This window comes from Sus scrofa, chromosome 6 (assembly GCF_054392235.1).
Source record: "Sus scrofa isolate SSC_HxYL_T2T_F1_AM1 chromosome 6, Sscrofa_HxYL_maternal_Yorkshire_Landrace_v2.0, whole genome shotgun sequence".
NCBI lineage: Eukaryota > Metazoa > Chordata > Mammalia > Artiodactyla > Suidae > Sus > Sus scrofa.
The window spans coordinates 166,343,391-166,369,528 of NC_139388.1; the positions used below are offsets into that span (position 1 = coordinate 166,343,391).

General features: G+C 40.9%; 1 long non-coding RNA gene across 6 annotated transcripts in view; it reads right to left on the reverse strand.

Annotated features, from left to right (window-relative positions):
- Positions 1-23,848, reverse strand: part of ELAVL4 (ELAV like RNA binding protein 4) — a 144,812-nt gene extending 120,964 nt beyond the window's left edge. For all 6 annotated transcript variants that reach the window (XR_014808367.1, XR_014808366.1, XR_014808363.1 and 3 more), the window contains exon 1: positions 23,761-23,848. This is a non-coding gene — a long non-coding RNA (ELAV like RNA binding protein 4). The remainder of the gene's footprint in view (positions 1-23,760) is intronic.
- Positions 23,849-26,138: the final 2,290 nt, after the last annotated feature.

Sequence of the window (26,138 nt, forward strand, 5' to 3'; positions counted from 1 at the left end):
CCAAGCATGCCCATGCCTCTGTTGGGGAGGAAATACTAGGTGGCTCACACAGGGGTACAAAAGGCATCTGTAAATTATCTAGGCCACAGTTTACTTCTCTTGTTCCTGGCACAGTGCCTCCTTCAGATGATGGGCAGGAATTTGAAGGGGAAAACCGAAACTTGCATGGGCTAAGATTAGGCTTGGGCACTAGTCCATTTGCTTATTCATTTGTTCATTCACTTCAGGACTCGCATTCATTTCTGTCTGAAGCCAGATTCTTCTTATGCTCAAGGGATTTCCCATGATTATGAAATGCAAACCAGGGAACAGAAGACAATCCAACAGTTTGCTTAAAGTTTGTTTAAATTCAAGGAAAACTCATCATTAATACCAGACATCCAAGTCTCTAGAAGTGTTTAAAATCATGTCTAGGTGTTTAATAATTTTAATATAAATAATAGGTGCTATTTGTTGAGTACCAAGTGTGAAGCACTCTATATGCATATCTACCAATTACCGTTAAGTGTCGCTTGACATAAGCTGTTATCACATACATTCCCTCAACAGTTTTACAACAACCCTTATGGCAGCCCCTCCCCCATCTCACTTCCTCAGTTATGGGCCTCATTTTATAGATGAGGGATCTGAAGCGCTGAGGAGGTCAAAGGACCTGAACAAGATCACACCGTCAGTAAGTTCAAGGCCTTCGGCAGTCCCTGACTATCTAGTTTGGTTACAGCACTCATCATGTCCAGACAAAAACCTTGGTGTGCTCTTTATCTACTCAGCTCCAGTTCTTCTCATCCTACATTAGCTGCCTTTTTAAAAATCAGCTTCCCACGATAAGCCTACACCTTAACTGCCTACCCAAAAGGCGGTCACCTAGTCTACAGGAAGCTATGTCCACAGTGAATCTCAAGTAGATTCTGGGTCTCTTAGTAAAGTTTTCCAATAACCTTTTATTAGGTAAATTAGTAACAATGAAAGACAAATATAACCCAGGCTGTTCTAGGAGCCAGCCCTTCTCACCAGCTCCTGGCAGTCACCATAGACAAGCCCTGAGCCATTCCAGGGGCCAGCCCTGTCGGTGGCCTGTAGATGGGTCCCAAAGCCTTTCCAGGGAAGCAGCCCTGTCCACTAAGGGTTAAGGAACCAGTGTTGTCCCAAGCTGCAGCATAGGTCACAGATGCGGCTCAGATCCTGTGTGGCTGTGGCTGTGCGGTAGATCACAGATTCAGCTCGGATCCTGCATTGTGGTTGTGGCACAGGCTGGCAGCTGCAGCTCTGATTTGACTGCTAGCCTGGAAACTTTCAGATGCTGCAGGTATAACCCTAAAAAGATTTTTAAAAATAAGATAATTCATGTAACATACATAGTGTAATGCCTAGCACACAGTAATAACTAAAAACCAAGATTTTTTTTATCATCACCATTATTAAAGAGAGAAATAAGCTCCAGATCCTGCCTCAAGGATGGTGAAGTGAAAAATGAATCACAGCACTAAGAGGAATACTGCTAAACAGAGATGCCAAGAACAAACTGCAAGGGTGTAGGGGATCCAAGACTAAATATTCAAAACACATTTATTGAGTACCTATTCTGGGCCAGATACTACTGACAGACTATAAATAAGGTTGGCAATACCATCCCTGTCCTGGAGGAATCCACTGCAACTTTTGGTTCACCCATGAGTAATTTTAAGACAAATAAAATCTCACGAGCACCCATATCTAGTGTCATACAAAATACTAATGGAGTTACTGGTTTAAAACATAGCTCTTGAGTGAGAAGAACACATAACCCTTTCTAGGGAGACAAGACTCTGCCAGAAGAAACAATAAGAAAACAAGCTTGTGAGAAGGCATGCGGTCAGGGTCTAAATGGTAGCAGTGACAAAAGAGAATTATGGAGGCCAGAGAGGTCTGGGGAGGCTTCATTAACCAGGGACAGAGAGTGAGGTAGCCTTATCAGCACAGTGACCAGGTCTCCATCCAGAGCAGGCAGTCCTCTTAACTGGTAAAATGATGCTGCTGTTAAAGAAATGAAATATGACTCAGAGATACATAAACAGAACTTGTATGATATGAAATCTATTTCATATAAGACAGCAGGATGTAGTTGAAAAAGCACAGACTTACAGCCACAAAGCCTCAGTGATTACTGTCTGTGAAATCCTGGGTAAATTGCTTACTCTCCCTGAAATAAATAAGTGATTGTGAATAAGTGAAAAAAATAGAAATTAAATTGCTGTGTCCTGTTTAAATCAGGTATAGATCTGTGGACAAGAAAACTACTCTCTGGTCCTAGAAAGAGAAAATGCCTATGAAATGAAAAAGTGGTTATTTTAGTTTATTTCATCCGGAGGAGCAAAACAGAATCGGTTACCCCTTGGAGGAAAACATATCTGCAGACCTCCATTTAAATCCACAGCTATCTGCAGGACGATCCATGGATTTCACACAACTACATGCATGATGTTCAGAAATGCAACTGAAACATCAACTCTTGATCACACTGTGTGTCAGACACTGAACAGGCCAACAGGGACATGGAGATGAAAAAGACACCATGCTTATGTCCCTACGGAGTTCACAGGCAGTTAACCAGGCTGTTCCAACACAGTGCCAGAACACCTTCTACCCTCTGGCTTAGGGTTAGGGTTAGGGTTAGGAGACAGCACAGACGGTAACCCATGAAGCCTCCAGCCATTGGTCCTAGGTTGTTCCTGCCTTCTCCCACTGGAGAGTCCTTCAAAACACTAGAAGATGGAGGTTCATCAACTCTCCTGAACCTTATTACCCCGTCTCGCCCACATTCGAACCCGTCCGACTGGGCTGCTCTTCTCCGAATACATTCCTTGTTCTTCCATGTCCAGTCATGTCTAGACTTACTTCAGGAAGACCTTCATTTCCCACCCCCATCTCTACATTTTCCTGACCATCTACCTAAAAGAATATTCTCTGGTCTGTACTCATTCATCTACTTAATTTTTCTCAGACGAGTTAATGATGATCTCAAAGTTTTAAAATTTTATTTAATAGTGTATTCATTTATAATTTATAACGACCTGCTGGAATGTAAGCTGTGACCCCAGCACCTACTATGACATTCAAGACCTACCAAAGTGTCTGGATGCAGTAGGTACTCAACTAATTTTTGTCAGAATAAATATATGATGGAACATAAAACTTCTTATTACTTTATACCTTTGTCCCTTTTGACATGGTCATATTTATCTGCTTACTCATATGCATAAACATGTCTTCTCTACATGGTAGGAAACTCCTTGAAGATCCATGTGTGTTTCACTTTTGTATCCCTCATTACCCAGGGTAGAGCATTTCCTTGGTTAGTATCTGTTGAATGAATAAATGATGTGGTCCCTTGGTTAATATCTGTTGAATAAATAAACAATACGGTCCCTCGATCTTTAGGTTTCTTAATCTTGACCTTGTCAAAACTCTACTTCAATCTTCAGAAACATAAACATAGTTAGCTGGTAACATAGAAAAGCAAAGGGTCTTTTAAACTACACTTCTGCTGCTTCTTTTTAAGAACTAATTATTTGATCAAGTTCAAAGGTTATTTTCCCCTCATCCATCAAACCCTTACTTGGTAGGGTTTTTCCAAACACCTATCAATTTCTTGAGGATAAAAAAGTGAAGAAAACCTCAAAAAACGCATACTCTTCTGGAGTGCACCAAACTCTGCTTGCTGTGGGTACAAGCTATTTTTATCAGGTGATACTGTGATATTCCTTTTCAACACATGATATTCACTCTTTCAAGCTGTTCAGCACTGTTCTGTTTGGTTTCATGTTACATCAATGAGACAGTTTGAGGGAAAAAGAAAAATGGGACATGCTATATTTAGTAGCACCACTAAAACCCTAAATAAAAACTGAAATTTCCTAAACTCCTTGACCAACCAATCTATATTCAGGACCCTAACTACCAACCCAAGATTAAGGCCAAATAGGAGATGCCTTTATCTAAAAAGTATTTTTCTAAGAACATTAATTACAGAAAGCCATTTGCAGTGTCTCTAAAACTTTAAGGACTTAAAGTTCATACATAAAGGTCATAGAACGGTCAAACAATTACTACATGTATTTTGTATTTTCATAGCATTTTTACTCTGGGAATTATCAGCCTAATTATATTTAAAAATGATAACACATCTGGTTACACATCTGGGCATGCTGAGTTTGAGGTAGTCACGTGACAACTATGAAGTGCTGGCTAACAAGCAGTTAGACTTAGAAAAACAAAGCTCTGGAAGGTTTGGCTGGAGTACAAAAGTCCTTACAGAAAGGTGGAACATGAAGCCATGAAAGTAAATAAAATGACCCTCGAAGAGTCAGGAGAACAATAGGCTGCGGAAGGAATTTGCTGCCCAAATGTGAGCAGTCTAAGTGTGCCAAAAGGTTAAGAAAAAGGTTTCAATAGAAGTATGTACCTAAGATAGTCTTGAAAAATACTTAACTCACAGTCTTGTAAAATCCAGTGGTTACAGGCAAAAGGTCTTCGTAATCTCCAAACCACACTACAAATAATTGTTTCTATTATTTCTACAAGAACTCTTAAGGTTGGTATGACAGAGCAACTGCAAAACTGGTCATAATATTTATCCCTCCTGTACCCATATCCTTTGCAATGTGACTTTGCAGATCTTTCTGTCAGGAGATGTAATCTATTTCCTGGTGCCTATATCTGGGCTGGTCTTGGGATTTGCTTTGACCAATAGGATATGGTAGAATTCCTGCTGTGTCAGCTCCTGCTTAGTCTCCTCTCCCTCTCTCTGTCCCTCTTGCACTCTCTCTCTCTCTCATAACCCTGCCCAGCTGTCATATCAACAAGCCTCAACTGTCCTGCCAGTTGGAGAAAGACCACATAGAAAACAGCCCACTGAGACCAGTCGAGGTCATCCTAGAACTGCCTATAACTGGTCAACTCCACACAGGTGAGAAAGCCCAGCCAAGATCAGGAGAGCTGCCTACCTGCCCTAGAGCAAATGTATGAATGAGGCCATCTAAGACCAAAAGAATTGCCCAATTAATTTGTACATTCATGAGTGATAATAAACACTGTTTTAAACCACTGAGTTTTAGAGTGGTTAGTTACATAGCAATAGATGACTGACACAAACAGCAACAAATAAACCAGCCTACCAGGAGCCCTACTATGTGCTTATACTGTGCTAATAAGTACTGTTTTCAGGGGTTATTTCATCTGCTTCTCACAATCACTCTATTTTTTGAATACAATATAAAAATTTTAATCACCTTTCAAGTCTTCATTAAGCAATTAATTCAGAAATTAATTGTCAAGTGCCAAATGTGAGCCAGGCATTATGCTGTGGTTTAAACATACATCAGTGAATAAACAGACAGTTTTTCTTCTCTCATAAGGACCACAATCTAATGCAATTCCAGACAAATATGCTGTCCAAGAAAATCTCTCATTACAAGATGTTATGCAATTTGTGGGTCACACCACTCACAATAACTTTATGTAGTAAATGTTACTATCTCCATTTTAGAGATTATATAATACAATACAGAGTTTGAGTTCACTTGCCTAGTATCGCACAACTAGCAGTGGGCCAAAATTTAAATCAGGCAGTCCAACTCCCCAGAGCAGTACTTAATCCAAGAAAGAGAATATTTTACTTAACGCAACAAATGAGGAATTTTCCCAGTCTTCTTTAGCATACATTATCTTTTCTAACCATTCCCTGAACTTCTAATTGTTCCAACTCAAAGATCCATTTCTATGAAAATAAAAATTAGAACAGTGACTTCATTTGTCGATACTTTATCTCATTTTATCCTTACACCAACCTGCTGGCATTTGTGTCATTACCTTTGCTTTACAGAGGAGACAAAAAAAAAAGATGGAGAATTAGTCAGAAAGACTAACCTACCTCCCTAAGTCACACAGCCCATGAGTGGCCAAGCAGGAGTATGACTCCAGATCTGATATCTTCAGAGCCCATGCTGCTTGGCAGCTCTTCTGAACCACCTCCAGGTTCGCTTTGCCTCTTTGCAGCTCGATACCAATCCATCGTCTCCCTTAGCAAACATATACCAAACATCTACGTCTTCAGCCACAAGACTGGCTCTTGAGATTTCAAAGAAGTTAAATCCATATTCTCTGCCCTCGAAAAACACATGAATAGTTGGGAATGCAAGACTGAAATACACAAAAAGTTAAATCACATAATAAGAAATGAAATGTAAGAAGGTATTACTAATCGTCAAATGAATGGAATAAACAAAACCATTCGATTCCAGGGTTCAAAGAAGAATGAGAGAAACGTGGGTTGGATCTGTCTGGCAAGGATTCACATAACAGAGACCATGAAGGATGCACAGGATGGGAGATTTCCTGTGGGAGCACTGTTTTCTGTTGCTGTTAGGTGTGTGATTCTTGTAGGGTTGCCATGGTGATCATAGCTTCAAGATACCCATGTGATGACTATTCAAATCTGGTGGGTTTGGACAAGGTCGATTTCTTTTATGTGGTAAAAAAAGGACTTACCTGAGAGTCCCAACACATCCAAAACTTGGAAGGCCTGATAACTAGTCCCTGGAAGCTTGAAGCAACTGCCATGTCATGGCAAATGACAGATCCAGAAAATGGACTGTAAGTTTAAACTTACTGTCTAGACCAGTCCCATGTGACAGGAGAGAAAATGGAGAGAATGACCAAGAGGAGATGTGAGCCATGCATAAGGCGTACAAAATGTCAGTAGTTTATGCTCCGCCCCTTGGGAGTCCAGGGAAAAAATAGCTAAGAATAAAACACTTGCACTTGAGCAAACTCATTCAGTTTCATTTCCAGATTGTTTTCTTTCTGTTCTCAGTATCCAGAAAAGACACTTCTTGAACTGGCACAATCTAACTTCCCAGAATTACCCCTCGCCATATAAGCCTTTGCACTCTACCATGCACCAGCTACATTGTAATGCTTGCTTTTTCTCAGCACACCTTGCTCTATCATACACCCACGCTGCTCCTGGCCTCAGGGGCTTTGCACAGTCTATTCCTCCTACCTTATCTGCATCTCTTCTAATCCTAAGACAGGACCTAATCCTGTCTCCTCTCTTCCACTAGCTAATTCCTATTTTTTTTTTCTTCTTCCTTGAGTTTAAATGTCACTTCCGGGTTGAACAGAAGGAAAACAGGAAGCCCAATGGGGAAAAAACCACCATAAATGAGGAAAGAGGCTGAGACAGTGGGCCTAAGAGCTGGATGGGATCAGTGGTTCCAGGTACAGCGGGAGGTTCTAACTGAGAGCCACACTGTACAGTTTGTGAAAAGGAAGGATGTGTGACAAAGAATGAATAAGCTCTTATCACTAGGAACCCAAGCCCCAAAGTTATGGGATCCCCACAAAAGCAGGGAGACGTAAGAAGGGAAAAATGTTTCACCACTGACTGGACAGACAGAAGCACCTGAGATCTGGAGGTAGGAAAAACGGCAACAAAATCCTCATAGCAGGAGAAAGAGCAGATGCTCTAAGAGGTCCTGGGGGGAAACGGATGGTCAACTGAGATAAGCATAACCAAGTCTTAGTAATAGACCAAGGCAGATGCCAATAAAGGAACAGAAATCAAGAGCTGATAAACCAGTAGGTCACATCATACAGGTATTTTCAACAGGGGTAGTAGTATAGTGGAAAGATACTGGCAGCTTTAAAGCAACAAGTGGAACGGCAGACAATGGCCAGGATAGATGGTGAGAGGAAGCATCAGAGGAGAAGAAAGGAAGCAGTATAAGCAGCAGAAAATATTATTAAATTTTTTTTTTAGTGCACCCATGGCATGTGGAAGTTTCCAGGCCAGGGACTGAACCTGTGCCACAGTAGCAACCCAAGCTGCTGCAGTGACAATGTTGGATCCTTAATCTCCTGTATGACAAGGGAACTCTGATATGATTATATTAAGAATAATGGCAATAATATCCACTTTATGATGGTTTTACTCAACTATGAAGCATGTGCCAATATTATGCATTATTTTATTTGCGAGGGAAAAATAACCTTTGCGGATGCCCAGAGAGACATAAGTGACAGCATGCCATTTGGTACATGGGAAATTATAGACACACTGGACTTAGTGACAAAGATTTAAAGTGACCTCACCTAAGATCTATGAACTGGAGGGGCCTAGGAACACTGAGGTTGTATTTGTGTAGAATCTCATTACCCCCCCAGAATGAAAGCTCTTTGAGGTCAGAGACTGTGCTTCTGGTTCAGCATTGTATGAACAGTACCTAGCACTGTGCCTGACACACAGAAGGCATTCCATAGATGTCTGTTGGTAGACCTAAATGGATGGATGGATAAAAATATTAGCTTAATATATGTGTATCATAAATAAGAAAAAAAGCATTTGTCTGTGTTTGAATCCAAATTTTAAAGGGGATGAAAAACTTCCCTGAACCCAGGCCTCCTGATGACAGTGGAAACTAAAGCGAGATACTCTTGAGAGAAACACAGAATTCATCGGCCTTCCTACTCCCTTCCCCTTCTGTACATCCTCTTCCAATTCTCTTTCTACTCACGCCTTGGAAAGTTCTAGGTTTGGGAGTTAACAGACCAGGCAAACAAATGACTCATCCCCTTCACTGATCCACCAAATATTTCTGACGCTAGGCATGCCACTTGGCAGTGGGCACTCAGGCAAGCAGGACATAGGCCAGCAAACATCAACTAAGGCAGGTGAGGTATGGTAAGACAGAGGAGGGTTCCTATGAGAATACAGAGCAGTCTGGGCCAGCTTAGTTTTTGGAGGTCAGAGGACACGACAAGTATCCTGGCTCAGTTTGATGGTGTGGGCCAGGAGGATAGGAGCTAGGGGGACACACTGTTGGTGGGAATGTAAGTTGGTGCAGACACTAGGGAGAATAAAGATTAAAGAATAGCGCTTCACTAAAAAACTAAATGTAAAGTTATAATATGATCCAGTAATTCCACTTCTGGGCATATACCCAGAAAAGATGACAATTCTAATTAGAGAAGACATATATACCCCATTGTTCACAGCGGCATTATTTGCAATAGTCAAGACACGGAAGCAACCTCAGTGTCCACTGACAGATGGAGAGGATGTGGTGGATAGATCGATCGATATACTGATAGACAGATGTATATATATATAATGGAATATTTTATATATATATATAATGGAATATTATATATGTAATGGAATATAATATATAATGGAATATTATATATATAATGGAATAGATATATAATATATACATAATGGAATATTATTCAGCCATAAAAATGAATGAAATAATGCCATTTGTAGCAACATGGATGGATCTAAAGAATATCACACTAAATAAGTCAGACAGAGAAAGTCAAATATCATGTGATATCATTTATATGTGGAATCTCCAAAAATGATACAAATGAACTTATTTACAAAACACAATCAGACTCCTAGGCACAAAAAAACAACCTTATGGTTACCAAAGGGGAAGTGGGATGAGGGATAAATTAGGAGTTTGGAATTAACAGATACATACTACTATATATAAAATAAAAAAGGACCTACTATATAGCACAGGGAACTACATTTAATATCTATATTTAATATAACCCAAATGGGAAAAAAATCTGAAGAAGAATCTATATACTCAGTTAAAAAAAGAAGAGGCAGGGGATGTTCCAGGCTAGGTAAAGCAACTGAGAAATGACACAAATTAGGTTCCTCCTCTCTGGACACCCTGCTCATATCTCATCATTGCGCTTAGAGCAAAGATTCAAACTGTTTGCTTATTTTCCTTGCTCTCTCCCTAATTGTGATCTCCTTGTGATAAGAGGATCCATTATTCATCTCTGCATTCCCAGAACTCAGAAATTTCTGGAATACTAAGGATACTTAATTGAAGGAACAAGAACTCTGGAATGGGAAGGTGACATACCATAATAGCTAAAAACATGAGTAGAGTTCCCGTTGTAAATAAGCAGGTTAAAAACCCAACTAGTGGAGTTCCCGTCGTGGCGCAGTGGTTAACGAATCCGACTAGGAACCATGAGGTTGCGGGTTCGGTCCCTGCCCTTGCTCCGTGGGTTACCGATCCGGCGTTGCCGTGACCTGTGGTGTAGGTTGCAGATGCGGCTCGGATCCCGCGTTGCTGTGGCTCTGGCGTAGGCCGGTGGCTACAGCTCCGATTCAACCCATAGCCTGGGAACCTCCATATGCCGTGGGAGCGGCCCAAGAAATAGCACAACAACAACAACAACAACAACAACAACAACAACAACAACAAAAAACCAACTAGTATCCATGAGGATGTGGGTTTGATCCCTGGCCTCACTCAGTGGGTTAAGGACCTGGCATTGCCACAAGCTACAGCAAAGGTGATAGATGAAGCTCAGATCTGGCATTGCTGTGGCTGTGGTGTAGGCCAGCAGCTGCAACTCCAACTGGACCCTTAGCCTGGGAACTTCCATATGCTGCACATATAGCCCTAAAAACAAACAAACAAACAAACAAACAAACAAATAAAAACATGATGAAGAGCACTGAAACTCATTTGGCTATGAGATCTTGAGCCACTTTGCTGTGCCTCAGTTTCCTCATCTATAAAATGAAGATAATAACCTATATCAATTATATCCTTCCAGAAGCAAACACTGAGACACTGCAAGAGATTTATCAGTATATTGGGAAAATACATGGGGGAAGAAATAGAATTGGAGAGGGAAAGGCTCAGAACACAATGCAGATGAGATTAAGGCTTGGCCAACCCAAAGGGGAGCTTTGAAACAAAGATTTTCGGTAAGAGTCCCCACAGTGGCCAGAAATGTTCAGGCCATAGTCTCCCCACTGTGTTCAGTTACTGGCTCTCTAGGCAGCACATGGTCTAAAGAATCTGTAGCTAGAGGTTGTCCTCTAACCGCACTCTTTGTAGATAAAGTGAGTTCCCTCTTGAAGGGAGCTCTGAATAGCACACTTCAATGGTGGTCACGCTACCTAATGGGGTTATGAAGCTTCCATTAGTTAATGCAGATAAAATACTTAAATCAGTGCTCAAAACTCAGTGTGTTCTATCAAAGTATTTGGTATTACTGTTAATTATCTATACAATTACATATAACTGCATGTTCTTGAGTCCAAATTGGGAAATATAAACTCAAGTGATTATAGGGACTAAACAAGAAATATAAATGTGTAAACTGATCTGAGTACAATAAAAATGAGTAAGGGGGCCCATGGTCTCTGTAGGCTACTTGGAGAGTACATACTCTGACTAAAGATATTCAGAATAAAAACAATACCAAAGAAACTAGCCACTATTAAAGCCTGGCTAAGATCCAAGCTTTGAAAACTAAATTTGCATATAATTTTTTGAATAAATAGAAGGAATAATGCACAGATCTTGCCCATGACTTTCGGTCACTGAGAGTTAAGCAGAGAAACACAGGGACCCTGTTTTTCATAATCCATGCGAGTGAAGTTGGTTTCTTGGATACTTCAAATTGATATTACATCTCACGACTTATCAAGGAATACTGAGGTTTCTTTTTAATTTGGTTATTCAAAGTTTTGATTTTTTTTTTTTAATGTATGGAGAGGCTCTGCTGGGCATTAAGCATGTGTTTGTTTTTTTCTCCAACAAGAGCAAAAGAAGAAGAATTACCTACAACAAAGAGTGTAAATCATGTCTGAGCGCTACAAGGCACTCGGGGTATCTGCCCACAAGAAATATCCAGATAGTTTTGTCCAGCTGGATTCCAAGAGATGGAGTGGGATGGTCAGGGTTCTGGGCCTGTGAGGGTGTAGAAATATGAGCTCTGAGACCTGCCTGAGACTGGGCAGTAGACAGTGGGAAAGCACTGCTGCATGAGGGATCCCACTGGTGGTAGTGCAGTAGTTGGAAGAGGACCCAGTCTAGCATAGTCTCAGCCTCAGCCTACTCAGACCCTCCTCCACGTGGTAACAGCAGGAACCTGCTTCACAAAGTCCTTACACTACTGCTCTGGATCTTGGTGCTGCAGCCACCTGTCCCAGACAAGCTCCAACTCTGCCACCAGTGCTCACTCTCTGACTTAGCTGTAAGGGCAACACTACTCAAGGCTCCTGATCTGGGCTCAGTGATATACTCTGAGCTGCTGAGGGAAAAAGAACATAGACACCACTGATAGCCTTGATTATGTATCATGAGAAGTCATACAACTTCTATTGGCAGTCGAGCTTGTGACATAGAGATGTTGGGTGCCTATATGACCATTCTTGATGACACATGAAAAGGTCACACCAATCTCACTGGACTCTGAAATTCTAGGATCTATATAAAAAGATTTGACAATTTATTCTGTTTTCCATTGTCCTGAAAGGTATATGACCCTAGGGCACACAATACCTTTTATTTCAATTTTGCATTCCAGAATAATATTTTAAAAATAATTTACTGAGGTGAAATTTATATAATACACAATTAACCATTTTAAAGTAAACAGTTCAGTGGCATTTAGTACATTCACAATGTTGTACAACCACCACCTCTGTCTAGTTTGAAAAGATTCCATCGTTTCAAATAAAACCCCTTACTCATTAAGCAGTTTCTCCCCATTCTCCCATCCCTAGCCCTTGGCAACCACCAATCTACCTGCTGACTCTATGGATTTATCTATTCTGGACATTTCATATAAATTAAATCATATAATTTGTCACCTTTTGTGTCTGGCTTCTTTTTCTTTCACTTTGTATGTTTTAGAGGTTCATCCAAGTTGTAGCCTATATCAGAACTTTCCCATAGCTGAATATTACTGTATTTTGTGAATGTGTTTATCCATTCATCCATTAATGGACATTTGGGCTGTTTCTACCTTTTGGCTATGGTGAATAGTGCTGCTATGAACATGTGCATAGTTGTACTTACCTACCTTCAGTTCTTTTGGGTATACACCTAGGAGTGGAATTGCAGAGGTCATACGGCAATTCTATGTCTAACTCTTTGAGGAACTGACAAACTCTTCCACAGTGGCTGCACTGTTTTACAGTCCCACCAGCAAAGTATAAGGTTCTAATTTCTCCACATCCTTGCTGACGCTTGTTATTTTTTTGTTTGTTTGTTTTTTCATTATAACCATGCTAGCAGACATGAAGTGGTATCTCATTGTGGTTTTGGGGTGCGTTTTCCTAATGACTAATAATATTGGGCATCTTTTCATGTATTTTTTGGCTACTTTTTAACATTTTAAATGACAACCAGGGATACAAATTTAAGTCAAAATTCACCTGTATTTGGGGCTTTCAAACACAAATAGCTCAAATGAGGTGACAGCTGAACAGATACTTGCTATGAGCCTCACTAAGTTCACTCATGCACAGGCCATGATAACCACATCACTAAGTTTTAGTTAAGTATTTTTTTTCAAATATTAATTGTAAAAATGGGTTTCCATTTTAGAACTCTTATCTTCAAATCAAAGAAATACAATGCTTAAGAAAACGTAAGCTCCACAAGGGCAGCAATTTTGGTTCTTATCATTCTCCATGTCTGAACAAGGTACATACTTGGGACTGGACAAATGTTGGCTAACTAAAGAAATCAGGTTGGCTACCTGGACCCAAAGAAATACCAAGGATAAGGTAGAGGGATGAATCTAGGATAGTTCCTCAAGATTCTCCTGCATAGATCCACCGAGAAAATGAGGACACCATTAACCAGGATACAAAATACAGGAACAAGAACACTCATGATAAAGGGATTATCTCAGAATTCTTCCCATTAAATTCAAAGTTCCATTTTGATTCTTTAATATTCATGCTCTATTTATTTGTTTGTTTGTTTGTTTATTTGTCTTTTTTGGGCCACACCCACAGCATATGGAAGTTCCCAGGCTAGGGGTCAAATCAGAGCTGTAGCCGCTGGCCTATGCCATAGCCACAGCAACGCCAGATCTGAGTCGTGTCTGCAAACTACCTCACAGCTCACAGCAACACTGGATCCTTAACCCACCGAGTGAGACCAGGGATCGAACCTGCTTCCTCGTGGATACTAGTTAGATTTGCTTTGGTTGGGCCGCAATGGGAACTCTCTCACGCTCCTTTTGTAATCACACTTTCTATGTGGAATAATGTTAAAAGTGAAAGAGTGTTCTACAAACATAAAGTAATAATGCTGCTACTCTCAAACATTTCCTACCCGAAGTCTGTGGTTTCAGTTTTCTTCCCACATGTCCTATCCTGTCCCCGTCCCTGCAGACTGTCACTCCACCTCGTGTATGTCCAATTTCCCATGGTCTTTATAACCGTCTTTAAGTACTGCTTATCCCAGTTTGGTTTGGGAAATTTATTAAGTCTCTTCTCTGGTTTATGAATTGGAAAATGTCTCCTACATTTTCTAGAGCTTTCTAGAAGAGCAGACCATGGTCCGTGGTGACTTCGTATGACATAAGTTTGTAAATGGAGGTGAGATCACTACATTCTAGTTTACTCTGATCACTCCCCTGTCGTAGGCTATGTATCTTTCATTTCAAAAATCAGAAAAAAAAAAAAACGAATTCAAGCTTAATTTGTTCAAAATGTTTTGATACCACTTATCTTTTGAAATTATTTTACTTTAAAAATATTCTAACCTTGTATAATTTATGCCCCCAAAGAATAGATCATACTCTCAAAGGGAAAATAAATCCTACTTCACCACACAACAAGACTGTCCTATGTACACTACAGTTTCTTGAGCTTTGTCCTTCTGCCATGTCTCTGACAATACAGTAATTTGACCTCAAATTATAGTATAGTATTACAAAACTATCATTTCCCCCTGAACAAGCTGTAGTCTGAGTGGACAGAGAGAATCTGTAGTACAAAACTCCTACTTGTAATACAAACTCGGCATCTGACTTCTATTATTACGGTCATGTACCAGGCATTTTCAGGAACGCTAGCCCCAATGACCTGAGTAATATCCTCAAAACTGCTTCTTCCCAGATGACCCTTTGTTCAGGAATTCATGCTGTGCGAACTAAAAGACCTTTAATATCAGAAATGTAGAAAAAGATGACCAGCCAATCTTTGGGGGATGGGGAGGAAAATCCTCTCTGCAATAGCAGCAGAACAGACTAACACAGGTCAACCACAGGCATCCGTATATCAAATAAGAGATCAAAGTGGTACCGAGTCCTCCCCAGCCCTCCAGCAGCAAAAGCAGGACCCCATGGCATGGCCTCCCTATCTAGGAACAGTCCAGTTGCCCACGACTCAGAATTTTTGCTTTTTATCTTTTCTTTGCTCCCATCCTCATCTTAATTTTCTGACATTTTAATTTAAATCAGTAAAAAGAATTTCAAAACTTTCTTGTAAAGGTTTTTATTGAAGGAGCCTCACACAGAGTCATCTGCTCAGTAAACACGTGCTGATTGTCCACTATGCGCAGGGCTCTAGACCAAGTCCCAGGACTCAGGAGTTACAATGACAAATAAGACACAGTTTTTCCTCAAGGAGTTGGGTTTCTTTCCTCAAATCTGGCAGCTCTGCCTGTGGAGTCCATAAGGTTTCATTTCATGTTTTCCTAGAAAACTCCTATGGGTAAGTGGTTCTCTTAACAAGTGATGGGGCTGGGAGCAAGGCTGGTGATATCATAGGCAGGGAAAACAGCAAATCCAAGCAGGCAAAGGAAAATATAAAACGGAGATCGGTGCCACTTGGGAGGGATGGGACACAGGTTCGATACCTATCCTGGTGCAGTGGGTTAAGACTCTGGTGTTGCCACAGCTGCAGCTTAGGTCACAACCACATCTCAGATCTGATTGCTGGCTTGGAAACTCCATATGCTGTGGGGCCACCAAGAAAGAAAAAAAGGGGGGAAAAAAGCAAATATGAAGCATGTTTGGTTGACTACAAATAATTCAGTACCGGAGTAAGGGCATACTTTGAATGGGAGAAAATGGAGGGCCATAAGTTTGGATGTAAGGGTAAGGACAGATGGAGAATGACAAGCCAATAAGTTAAAGCTTCATCCTGGGGATAGTGGGGGACAGGGAAACAACAGTATCACATCTACATTTTAGAGACAATGGTTGGTGTTGGTGACCAATTGAAGGGAAAAGACCGTAAAAAAGGGCTAAGAGTAAAAAGGACTTTATGGTAGACCATCAGAGAGATGAAAATAGGAAATCACAGATTATTAACTATTCACACTGTCCCTATTTTTTTTTTTAATCACCATGAATAACAAAAAGCAAACAGTCTAAATGCTTCCTGACTTTGTCGCCATGCTTCTCTTATAAAGACATATGTTTAGGGTTTTTTGTGGTTTTTTATTTTTTTTAATTTTTTTTTATTTTGGCAAGAGGAACAGTATTTCTTTTCACAGAGCCCTACTGTTTATAAAAGCCCTTCCATGTTCAAGGACATACCAATAAATAATACTCCATACAATACACTTTTAACTCGAGACCAAAGTAGAAAGGTTTCAAAAGTATCCACCAGTTGGGATATATTCCTTTGTGGTATATTCAAAATTGATTATGCCTCTGAGTCACAAAACCAATATTCAAGTCCCTACTCTGTCATTTACCAGATTTCTGTCATTGGGCAGGCTGCCCAACTTGTCTAAGTTGTCATCTTTAAAGCTGTGTCTCAGTCAGGGTCTGAGTCAGGAAACAGAAGGCACACTCAAGGGGTAAAATTGAGCAAGGTTTAATGAAGGAAATTCATCAAGGGATGATGAAGAACCCTGGGGCTAGCAATAGTGGAGACTCATTACCACCTCTTAGACCTTGAAAGAACCCAGAGAGAGAGGGAAAGCTGTAGCTGCAGGATGGATAGGGGCTTCAGCCCCCGCAGCGCCACTGCTAACCAAGAGCCTAGAGAAGTAAATACCCAGAGTAAAGGCCACAGAAAGGATGGGAAAAAGTATAGAGAGCAGATCTAGAGGGCAGATGGAAGGCACCTAGTTCAAAATTTAATAATGGCTATCCACTTCTCACACAGATTTGCTGTAAGGGTCGAATGAGATAGGTAGATAGGTAGATGATAGATAGGTAGATAGATGGATAGATAAATAGATAGATAATTTGTATACTGTAAACAAAATACACAAATATATAATCATTATGAAATTCATCCTACAAGAAGTTAAGAATAATGACAGTAATAATACAGGAAGGTTCTCCTGAGGTTGACATCTGAAACTTTCAAATCAACAGTATCTTTACATTGGAATTTTTTACTTTCTGGTTAAAAGTTCAAATCTTGTACACAGAAAAATCAAACTGAAAAGGAATTGTTCAGTACCAAATGGTTAAGGCTAAGTGAGAAAATTAATTTCCTACTGAGGTTGGTGTGACAACAGTCAGACAGGCCTCAGACACCTACACATCAGCCTCTCTGTGTTATTTTCCTGCCCTTCCCCTTTCCCAACTCCAATTCTAACTTTTGCCAGAAACAGAATTAGCAACAATTCTAAAGCCCTATTCCACTTTCTACTATGGTTCCGGACTAGTTTCTTATAAACACCAATACATTTGCCAAAGAAACATCCAAAAAATATTTGCAGAGTACCTACAATCGGATTAGTACATAAGCTAAGCATCTATCTACTCACCAGTAGATGATGAGCCAAGAAAAAAATTTTTGGCATACAAACCTTATAATCCAATTTATAGTCTTTGTCCTTCTTGTTCACTCCTCTTTAGCCATACTAACTTCCTTGCTTTTCCTTGGACCCCCCAAGTTACACTCCTGCACTAGGACCTTTGCTTGGGCTATTCCTCCTGCTTTTGCCCAGATAGCCATATGGCTAATATCTTCATCTCCACCAAGTTTATTCAAATGTCACCTTCTCACTGAGGCCTATCCTATTCAAGATTGCAATCCCTTGCTCAAGCTCCCGATTCCTTTTATCCCACTGTATTTTTTGTAACCTTTTAACATGCATATTGTGCATATTTATTATGGTTATGTTTAATTTCTATCTGCCTGTGCACTTCTATAGACAGGGATATTTGAATTTTATTCCCTCATATATCCCAAGGACCTACAACTGGGCCTGGCCCATACTGGACACACGGCAAATTTTCACTGATTTAATTACCCAATCATTCAGTCATGTGGAATGGTTTCAGGAGGCTCACTGACATTAACAAGCTTTTGTTAATGGTAATTTAAAAGTCGAAAAGAGAAAGCTATGTTGAAGAGTTCCTTGGTGACCTAGTGGTTAAGGACTTGGCTTTGTCGCTGTTGTGGCTCTGGTCACTGCTGCAGCTTGGATTTGATCCTTGGCTCGGGAATTTCTACATGCCATGGGCACGGCCAAAAGAAGAAAGAAAGCTATGTTGTATTTTAAATCCAATATCCTCATCTCAACCATAATTTGTTCCAATTTTTTTGCTTGTAGGTGAAAATTCATACAAGTAATGATTAATCCCCATTATAATTAAGTGTAAAAGCTGTAACAGTTCTATTAAAGGAAATATAAGATCAAGCATCAAGTTGGTACTACACATAATAAGTGTTTGTAATTAACATACTGTGGATATCTGTAAACTCTGTCATCACACTAATAAAATGTAAAAATTCCTAAAGCAACTGGGAGCTCCGTGGTAGCTGCAATGTCAACACTAGCCACTTTGTCAGTTGTTCAGAGGCTGAGCAAATTAGACAAACTGGGAGTAATATACATAATGCATTTGGGAGCCATTTTTGCACAATATAAGCTTTTGTCTGTTTTTTAAAAGACATTTTTTCTTTTCTTTAAAATATCACATCCTGATACAAGAACATGTGGGACTGAAATAAACTTCAAACTGGCAAGGATGAGTAAAGCATGAAGTGGGCAGTCAAGGTACTTCAGATCAAACTATCACGAGGTTCTGAACTGAGAAAAAAAAGGTTAATTGTACAGCATATTTGGATCCATAAATTCATGGCTTGAATATGTAGAAAAATATGAATTGAAGGGTTAGTATAATTATTTTGCTGCAGAGATAAATGGAAAGTCAAACAAAGAACTCAAATGACAGAACTAGGTTTGAGGGTATCAAAGGTATCAAATGGTTTCTTTCCAGAAAGTCAAACCCTCTACCTCCACCATCCACAGAGCTATAGAGCCAAAAAGATTAGGAAGCTACTGCATAGTCATCTTTCTCAATCAATGAAAGACATGATTTTAGTGGACTGAGGCACAGATTAAACTCAGCTTGGACAAGGACCCTAACTCTGCTTCACTTGCAATCAGACACTCATGTTCTCTCTACACCTTGATCTTGGACTTCAAGGCTTCAGAAATGTGAGTAAATAAATTTCTATTGTTTAAGCCACCCAGTTTGTGGTATTTGTTATGGTAGCCCTAGCATCATAATGGATGATTTGTCTCATTATGTCATTGCACGAAAATAATAATTCAGTTTTAAAAATCCAGTTCTCTCTCACAAACCACAAGTATGAATGTCAATGCAGTATCATAAGGGATAAATCATTCCACAATAAGCAAAGTTTCTGGGTAAGTGAAGCTTGCCTTTTAACAAGCCAAAGTTTTTCATTCTAATCATATCAGATAGAAATCTTCCTAAATATACATCATTATATGCTACTCCCCTTTTAAAATAAAGTATACTATAATGCAACCCTTTTAAAGAATAAAATTGAAACTTTCAAAATTGGCAATTGCGATTCAGTACTTGAATTCAATTATCGCTTCTACTTAAGATTAAAACTAATTTCTCATGTCTTACTTTTGTAGTTTGTCTGTCCCTCACTTCCAGATCACCTTTACTGAAACTTCTAATGTGTCTCCAATCTACCAGGCCTTCTAATCTGCTGTAAACTGAGAAATTGGGGAATTAAGATGTTAGAACTATTTCTCAAGTAAGAATCAAAGGCTTGAAGGGGGTCCAAGGAGCTTGCCTGGGAGTAAAAAACTTAATACGCTCTTTGTGGCATGTTTTCTTTCCTCCCTCCTTTCCTCCTTCCTTTCTTTCTTTCGTCTTTTAAGGGCCGTACCCATGGCACACGGAGGTTCCCAGGCTAGAGGTTGAATTGGAACTGTACACACCGGCCTATGCCACAGCCACAGCAACAGCACCTGGGATCCAAGCCGACTATGCGACATACACCATAGCTCATGGCAACAGTGGATCCTAAACCCACTGAGCAAGACCAGGGATCAAACCTGCGTCCTCATAGATACTAGTCAGATTCATTTCTGCTGAGCCACAATGGGAACTCTTCTGTGGCATTTTTTTGCTTCTCAGGAAAGTTTTTGCTTCTATCATAGCTTTTGCCTATATTCCTAATGGCTAACACTGACTAGTTATGACCACAATGTTTGGATAAGTGAGATTTTATTTTTATAATATTTTATTACTAATTATTAGCTTGTTTCCACTTCAAAAACTTTTCATAGCATCTTTATAGTGAATTGACATTAAACTCTGTATAGTGCTATTTTCTGACCTCCAAAAAAAGATAAAATGAATATAAATTTTAATAATAACAGCTAGCATATATTAGCATTTACTATAAGCCTGATATTGTGCTAAATGCATACTAGGTATTTAATTTAACTACCAGCAATGCAAAGAATTTATTGAAAGCATGAAAAGGGATGCAGAATCACTATGACCTTTCAAGAATTATGCTTACTGGATGGATATATTATGCAAATGAGCATTATTGGATCAAATAAAACATTTTAATCTGGTTTTTAAAAAGCTATTAGTAAAAACTAATACCATATGCAAGTTCCAAATTAAATATAATCCTGTACAAGCGAAATAATCATTCTTCTCCACAGACAATCAGTCCTGACAACAATATGAAAAATTAGAGCACCTTCTCTCCGTGTTTCCTGTGACCCAAAATGAATTTATGAAGAAGATATGCTCAAAGGTAGCAGGGCCTCTGGAAGTGAATTACTAGGTTATGCAGAATTAACACTAGTCAACTTCCACCTCTCAAAAGGTATGTACTTTACACATTTCGAAGTTTATTTATTTATTTATGTATGTATTTTTAGGGCCACACCCACGGCATATGGAGGTTCCCAGGCTAGGGGTCTAATCATAGCTGTTGCTGCCGGCCTACACCACAGCCACAGCAACGCCAGATCCAAGCCGTGTCTGCAACCTACACCACAGCAACACCGGGTCCTTAACCCATTGAGGCCAGGGATCGAAACTGCAACCTCACAGTTTCTAGTTGGATTCGTTTCCGCTGTGCCAGGAGGGGAACTCCTGGAAGTTAATTTTTTAAATGAATTTACTGAGATGTAATGCACATACAATCAAATGTACAGATCTTAAGGGTTCAGTTTGATGAGTTCTGACAAATGGATACACCCTGCAGTCAACACTCCAATCAAAATATAGCATATTTCAATTACTCTGGAAAAGTCCCTTGGGCCCCTCTGTAAGTTAACCTCTTCTGACCATAGGTAGGGATTTTTCAGCAGATATAGTTGCAGTGATGGCAATAGCTGTTTATGGACAGTTAACAACAGGAGTATTTACTAAGTGCTCACATGCCAGGCTCTGTACATATATGGTATTCCATTTAATTCCCATGTCAAAGGTTGGTATTATCCCCTTAGTGACTGGGAATAAAAGAGTGGGAAAAACAGGAGGATCAAGAAATTGTTATGCAAGGTAACATAACTACTGAATGGTGGGATCACACCTGAATTAAGAATATCTAAATTTAGAATCCCTCATGTAAAGCCAGATTGCCTCCACACAAATGTTATGGAGTTCTCTGTTAATTCAAACTACACACTATGTAGTGGAATTAGTGAGGCCACCAGCTCTAAATCACAACCACCCCCCACCATTACAATCACACCCAAGTACCTTATCTTAACAAGCAAGCAAAGGTTTCAGAGGCTAATACTAATGCTATCTAAAGAGGATTACTTACAAGTTCCTTAACTGAAAACCTGCATGTAAATCCCTCATATATTTCTAAGGTAGTTAGGAGAGGAGGAAAATCCTCTATATAGATGAGTGGGTCACAACCTCATCAGCCCCAAGAAATGGTTACTGCTTTAGAAAATATGGCGAAGGAATCCAACCATCCACTTGTTCTTGGTCAACCACAATCTACTCTATTCAAGGACCACAAGGAGAGGTGCTGTGCAGCACTGCACTGTCACTTTATTACGGAAGCATGGAGGCAAACATCTGGATTGAACCTTTCAATTCCTCATTACATTAATTTTATTCAGTGTTTTAAACTCAACCCACTCACATTTACAAAACACTTCACACAGACTGCTTCCCGCATAAATGGAGCTCCATTCACATTTCACTTAAAACATCAAACTTATTCTGAAATGACTGAGGTTAAAGCTTGTTCAGTGTCAATTTGCAAGTATTATAAAATAATGAAAAACTAGGCACACAAATGCGGGAGAGTAACGTGAAGCAGCCTCTTTAAGAGGCGCTACTAAAATAGGGAGTTCTGGTTGTGGCTCAGCAGGTTCTGAGTCCAACTCGTATCCATGAGGATGAGGGCTCAATCCCTGGCCTCCCTCAGTAGGTTAAGGATCCAGCGTTGCCATGAGCTGTGGTGTAGGTTGCAGAGCAGCTCGGATCTTCAGTTGCTGTGGCTGTGGAGTAGGCTGGCACTGCAGCTCTCCATTCTACCCCTAGCTTGGGAACGTCCATATGCCACAGGTGCGGCCCTAAAAAAGGCAGGAAAAAAAAAAAAAAAAAGCTCTACTAAAATTAAGCAGCTAGGTAAGAGGTGCAGGTAGGCTTTCAGGTACCCACGGGGCTCCTCCCCATCTGTGTTGCAGAGTGGGTATTTGATTCCCCAGAGGGAAAATTTATGACAATTACCACCCTTGAGCAGTAGTGGCTAACACCTGGGGAATCAATCTGACTCATTCTCCCCCAAACCTGGAGTTGTTTTCTAGAAGTCCCTCTGAAGTTTCCCTGTGGTCTCCCTAAATCCTTTAACACACACTGGAGGAGGGGAAGTTCTCTCCCTTTTCGAAACTTACTGTCTCTGACAAGTTGAAGACTTCAGGACGTGTGTTTACTAAATCCTAAACATCCTGACAACCCCAGCACAAAGAAAGACAAGGATCACAATGCACAAATATACCCTCCCTACCCAACACCTGATCCTTTTTCTTCCGCTAAACAAGAGCACTCTTAGCGTAAAAGAAGCGCCCTCTCAATATCATCTAGAAATATCCCAAACCCCAGGTCGACCGCCGGCTGTCACGGGGGAAAGGCGTTGGAGGGTGCCGCTTCTCGACAATTACGAGGAGTCACACAGACAGAGGGACCCCAGAGGATCCGCGCTCGCTCGCCCAACACCCTGGGGCCCAGCTCCCTGGAAGCCGCCAGGACTTTTTGGCGCCACCAGCGAGTTCAGCAGAGCCACTCCAAGGACCGCTCGGGAAAGGCGCAGAGGGGAGCGGCGCGGGGAGGCAGTTACTCTGCGGGGCAGGGTCGACTGTCGTTGGGGGCGGGGGGCAGGAGCGCGCGGCCATTCAACTTTCCGTTGTCTCCCCCGAGGCGCGGGAGGTCTCCAGAGGCCGGCGGGAGAATGACCAGGAACCCACTGGGAACGGAGACGCCAGATGGGCGGCGGAGGGGGTCGCCAGGAGTCCCCGGGCCGGAGGAGCGTGGGGGCGGTTCCCTGCAGCAAGGGCCCCTTCCCCCTCCCAGAGAGCGAGGTGGCGGAGCTGGGCTCCGGGAGCAGCGGAGTCGCTGCCACGTGGCCCCGCGGCCCCGGTGGCCTGCGACAGCAGGTGGGCGGGGCGTCGGGGGCGCGGGACCAGTCCCAGGCGCGGCTACCTGGTTCTTGAGGCGCATCTTCTCAGGGGCGCGGTCCAGCCAGAGGAGGCGGCGGCGGCGGCGGCGGCGGCGGGGCGGGGCGGGGCGCGGCGGCGGCGGGGCGGGGCGCGGCGGGAGTCGGCGGAGTCGCACCGCGCTCGCTCACTTGCCGGCCCGCCCAGGGCGGCGCGACCGTTTCGCCACCCCCGCCGCCGTCGCTGGCGTCACCCCCACCGTCGGCTCCAGGGGGCGCCTCGAACGGGAGTCGAAGGACGACCCCTGCGGTTCCTGGCCTGGCGCCTCGTTCCGGCCTGGCATCTAGGTGTGCTCAAAAAGTTGAATGAATAAATCTCTAATACTGCAATAATACTGCTACCTTTGCTTCAATTTTAAGGGAAGTCGCTTTTTTGCAGTTCTAGTCCACCATCACCACTTGGACCAATGTTCTTGGCAAAACACTGCTGGGCCCCAAGGGTTTATAAACATGACCTAAGTAAATCTTACCCTTTAGGTGAAGGCGCGCTAAAAAGGTGACCTGTCTTTGGCGGAGAAGAGTGTGGACACACTAAGTGGATCCCTCAAGCCACGTTTGGCCAGTTGACTGGTGTCTAAGATATATATCCAAAGTAAAATGAGAAATGAAGACAGTGATTACCATCATTAAGCACCAAACAAAATGACCAAGTCTTTTGTGCATTATGATTTCAGGTAAAAATGCTGGTCAGCCTCAATGACTTGGGAGAATTGGATTACCCTGTGACCTCTTAACCCATGCCATCCATTAAAATAATCATTGTTGGTCTTGTGCTAGGTAATCTCATGACAGTTAAAAATGGGGAAGTGGCTTCTAGTTGGGCCCTCCCTGACCTTTGTAAAACTCCCAGGCCAGGGCTCAGAAACTCAAGGTTGAGAATGCCAAATTTGGCCTAAGGGAAATCTACTTTGATTCAAAATACAGGAAGTACAGGTATAAGAGTTACTGGATTAAAGTAAGCTTAGCATGGTAGTGCTAGGATGGAAATATTAAAGAATCATCTTATCCAATGCCTCTTTATAGATGAAGGCCCTGAGGTTAGGAAAAGACCTGCCCAGGTCACAAGGGAATCAGGAGGAAAAATTGTACAAGTTATCCTGACCTTTGGTCTATTGCTTTATTTCATAATTTTCAGAATTCTCATATGTTCCATTTTTAGGACTTAATCCATTCAGACCTTCAAATAGACCCAAACAAACTAGAGGATGCATAGGTAACAGGAGAACTTGAAATGACAAATGAAACAAATAGGATGTTTTCATTATAATGCTAGTTGTTAGTTATTGAGGATTTAGGTGCACTTTCCGTGGATTATCTCATTTAATCCAAGTTTGAAATGATTTCATTCTTACTGCAGCCTTAAAATTGAATAATCCCTGATGGCTATAAGAACTATTTTTTCCCACAGTCTCCTTTGACTATGTAATACAAAAGAGTTTTGTTCCTGAGCAGATGGGGCTATACCAAGTCAAAATTCTGCTAACTCGTCTTCTTTGACCCAGCAGTTCTTTTATAAATTTGTTTTCAGGAAGTAACCATTAATGTGTTCAAAGACTTGGCTGTATGATTATTTACTGTAGCATTATTTGAAATATAGGAAATTGGAAATAGTCTATAATGGTCAAACAAAGGGGACTATCATCTGTACAGTGGAATATTCTGCAGACATTAAGAATGATAGAGTCGATGAATATTTATCAACATGGGAAGATGTTCACAATATATTTCAAAGTGAGAAAAGGAGGTCACGAAATTGTATGCTTAGAATGATCAACCTCTTTTTGAAAAGGTTAACAGTGGTTATTTTGGGAGATGGAATTATAAGTGATTTTTATTTCTTCCTCTTTTGCTTATCTGTATTTTTGGGTCATCAATAGTAAATATTTATTGTTTTGGAATTAAAGCAAATTACTTTTTAATGAATCACTGTCCCTGATTATTATCAAAGTACCTACAATGAGCAAGACATTGTAGGATAGACCAGTAAGCAAGAATTCAGTGCAGTTTAGCACAGTAAATAACACAATCTTAAGAACTGTAGTTAGCGTAGTAATCAGACCTAGTTTTTATATCAGATCTGCCCTTTTTAAAGTATGTCACCTTGAACAAGTTACTTGGTTTTTCTAAGCTTTAAAGCAGTAATGACATAAAAATTAACATTAATGAGAGCTTACTTTCTGCTGAGCACTGTGCTATGCCCTCTGTTTATAATCTCATCCCCACATCAACTGACAAGAAAATTCAGGCTTAAGTTGAGGAAAGTTAAACAACTTGTGCAAGTTTACACAGTTAAATACTCACATGATAGTGTGCTTGTGAGGGTTAAATGCAAGGGGGCACTCAAAGCACTTAGCTTAATATACTG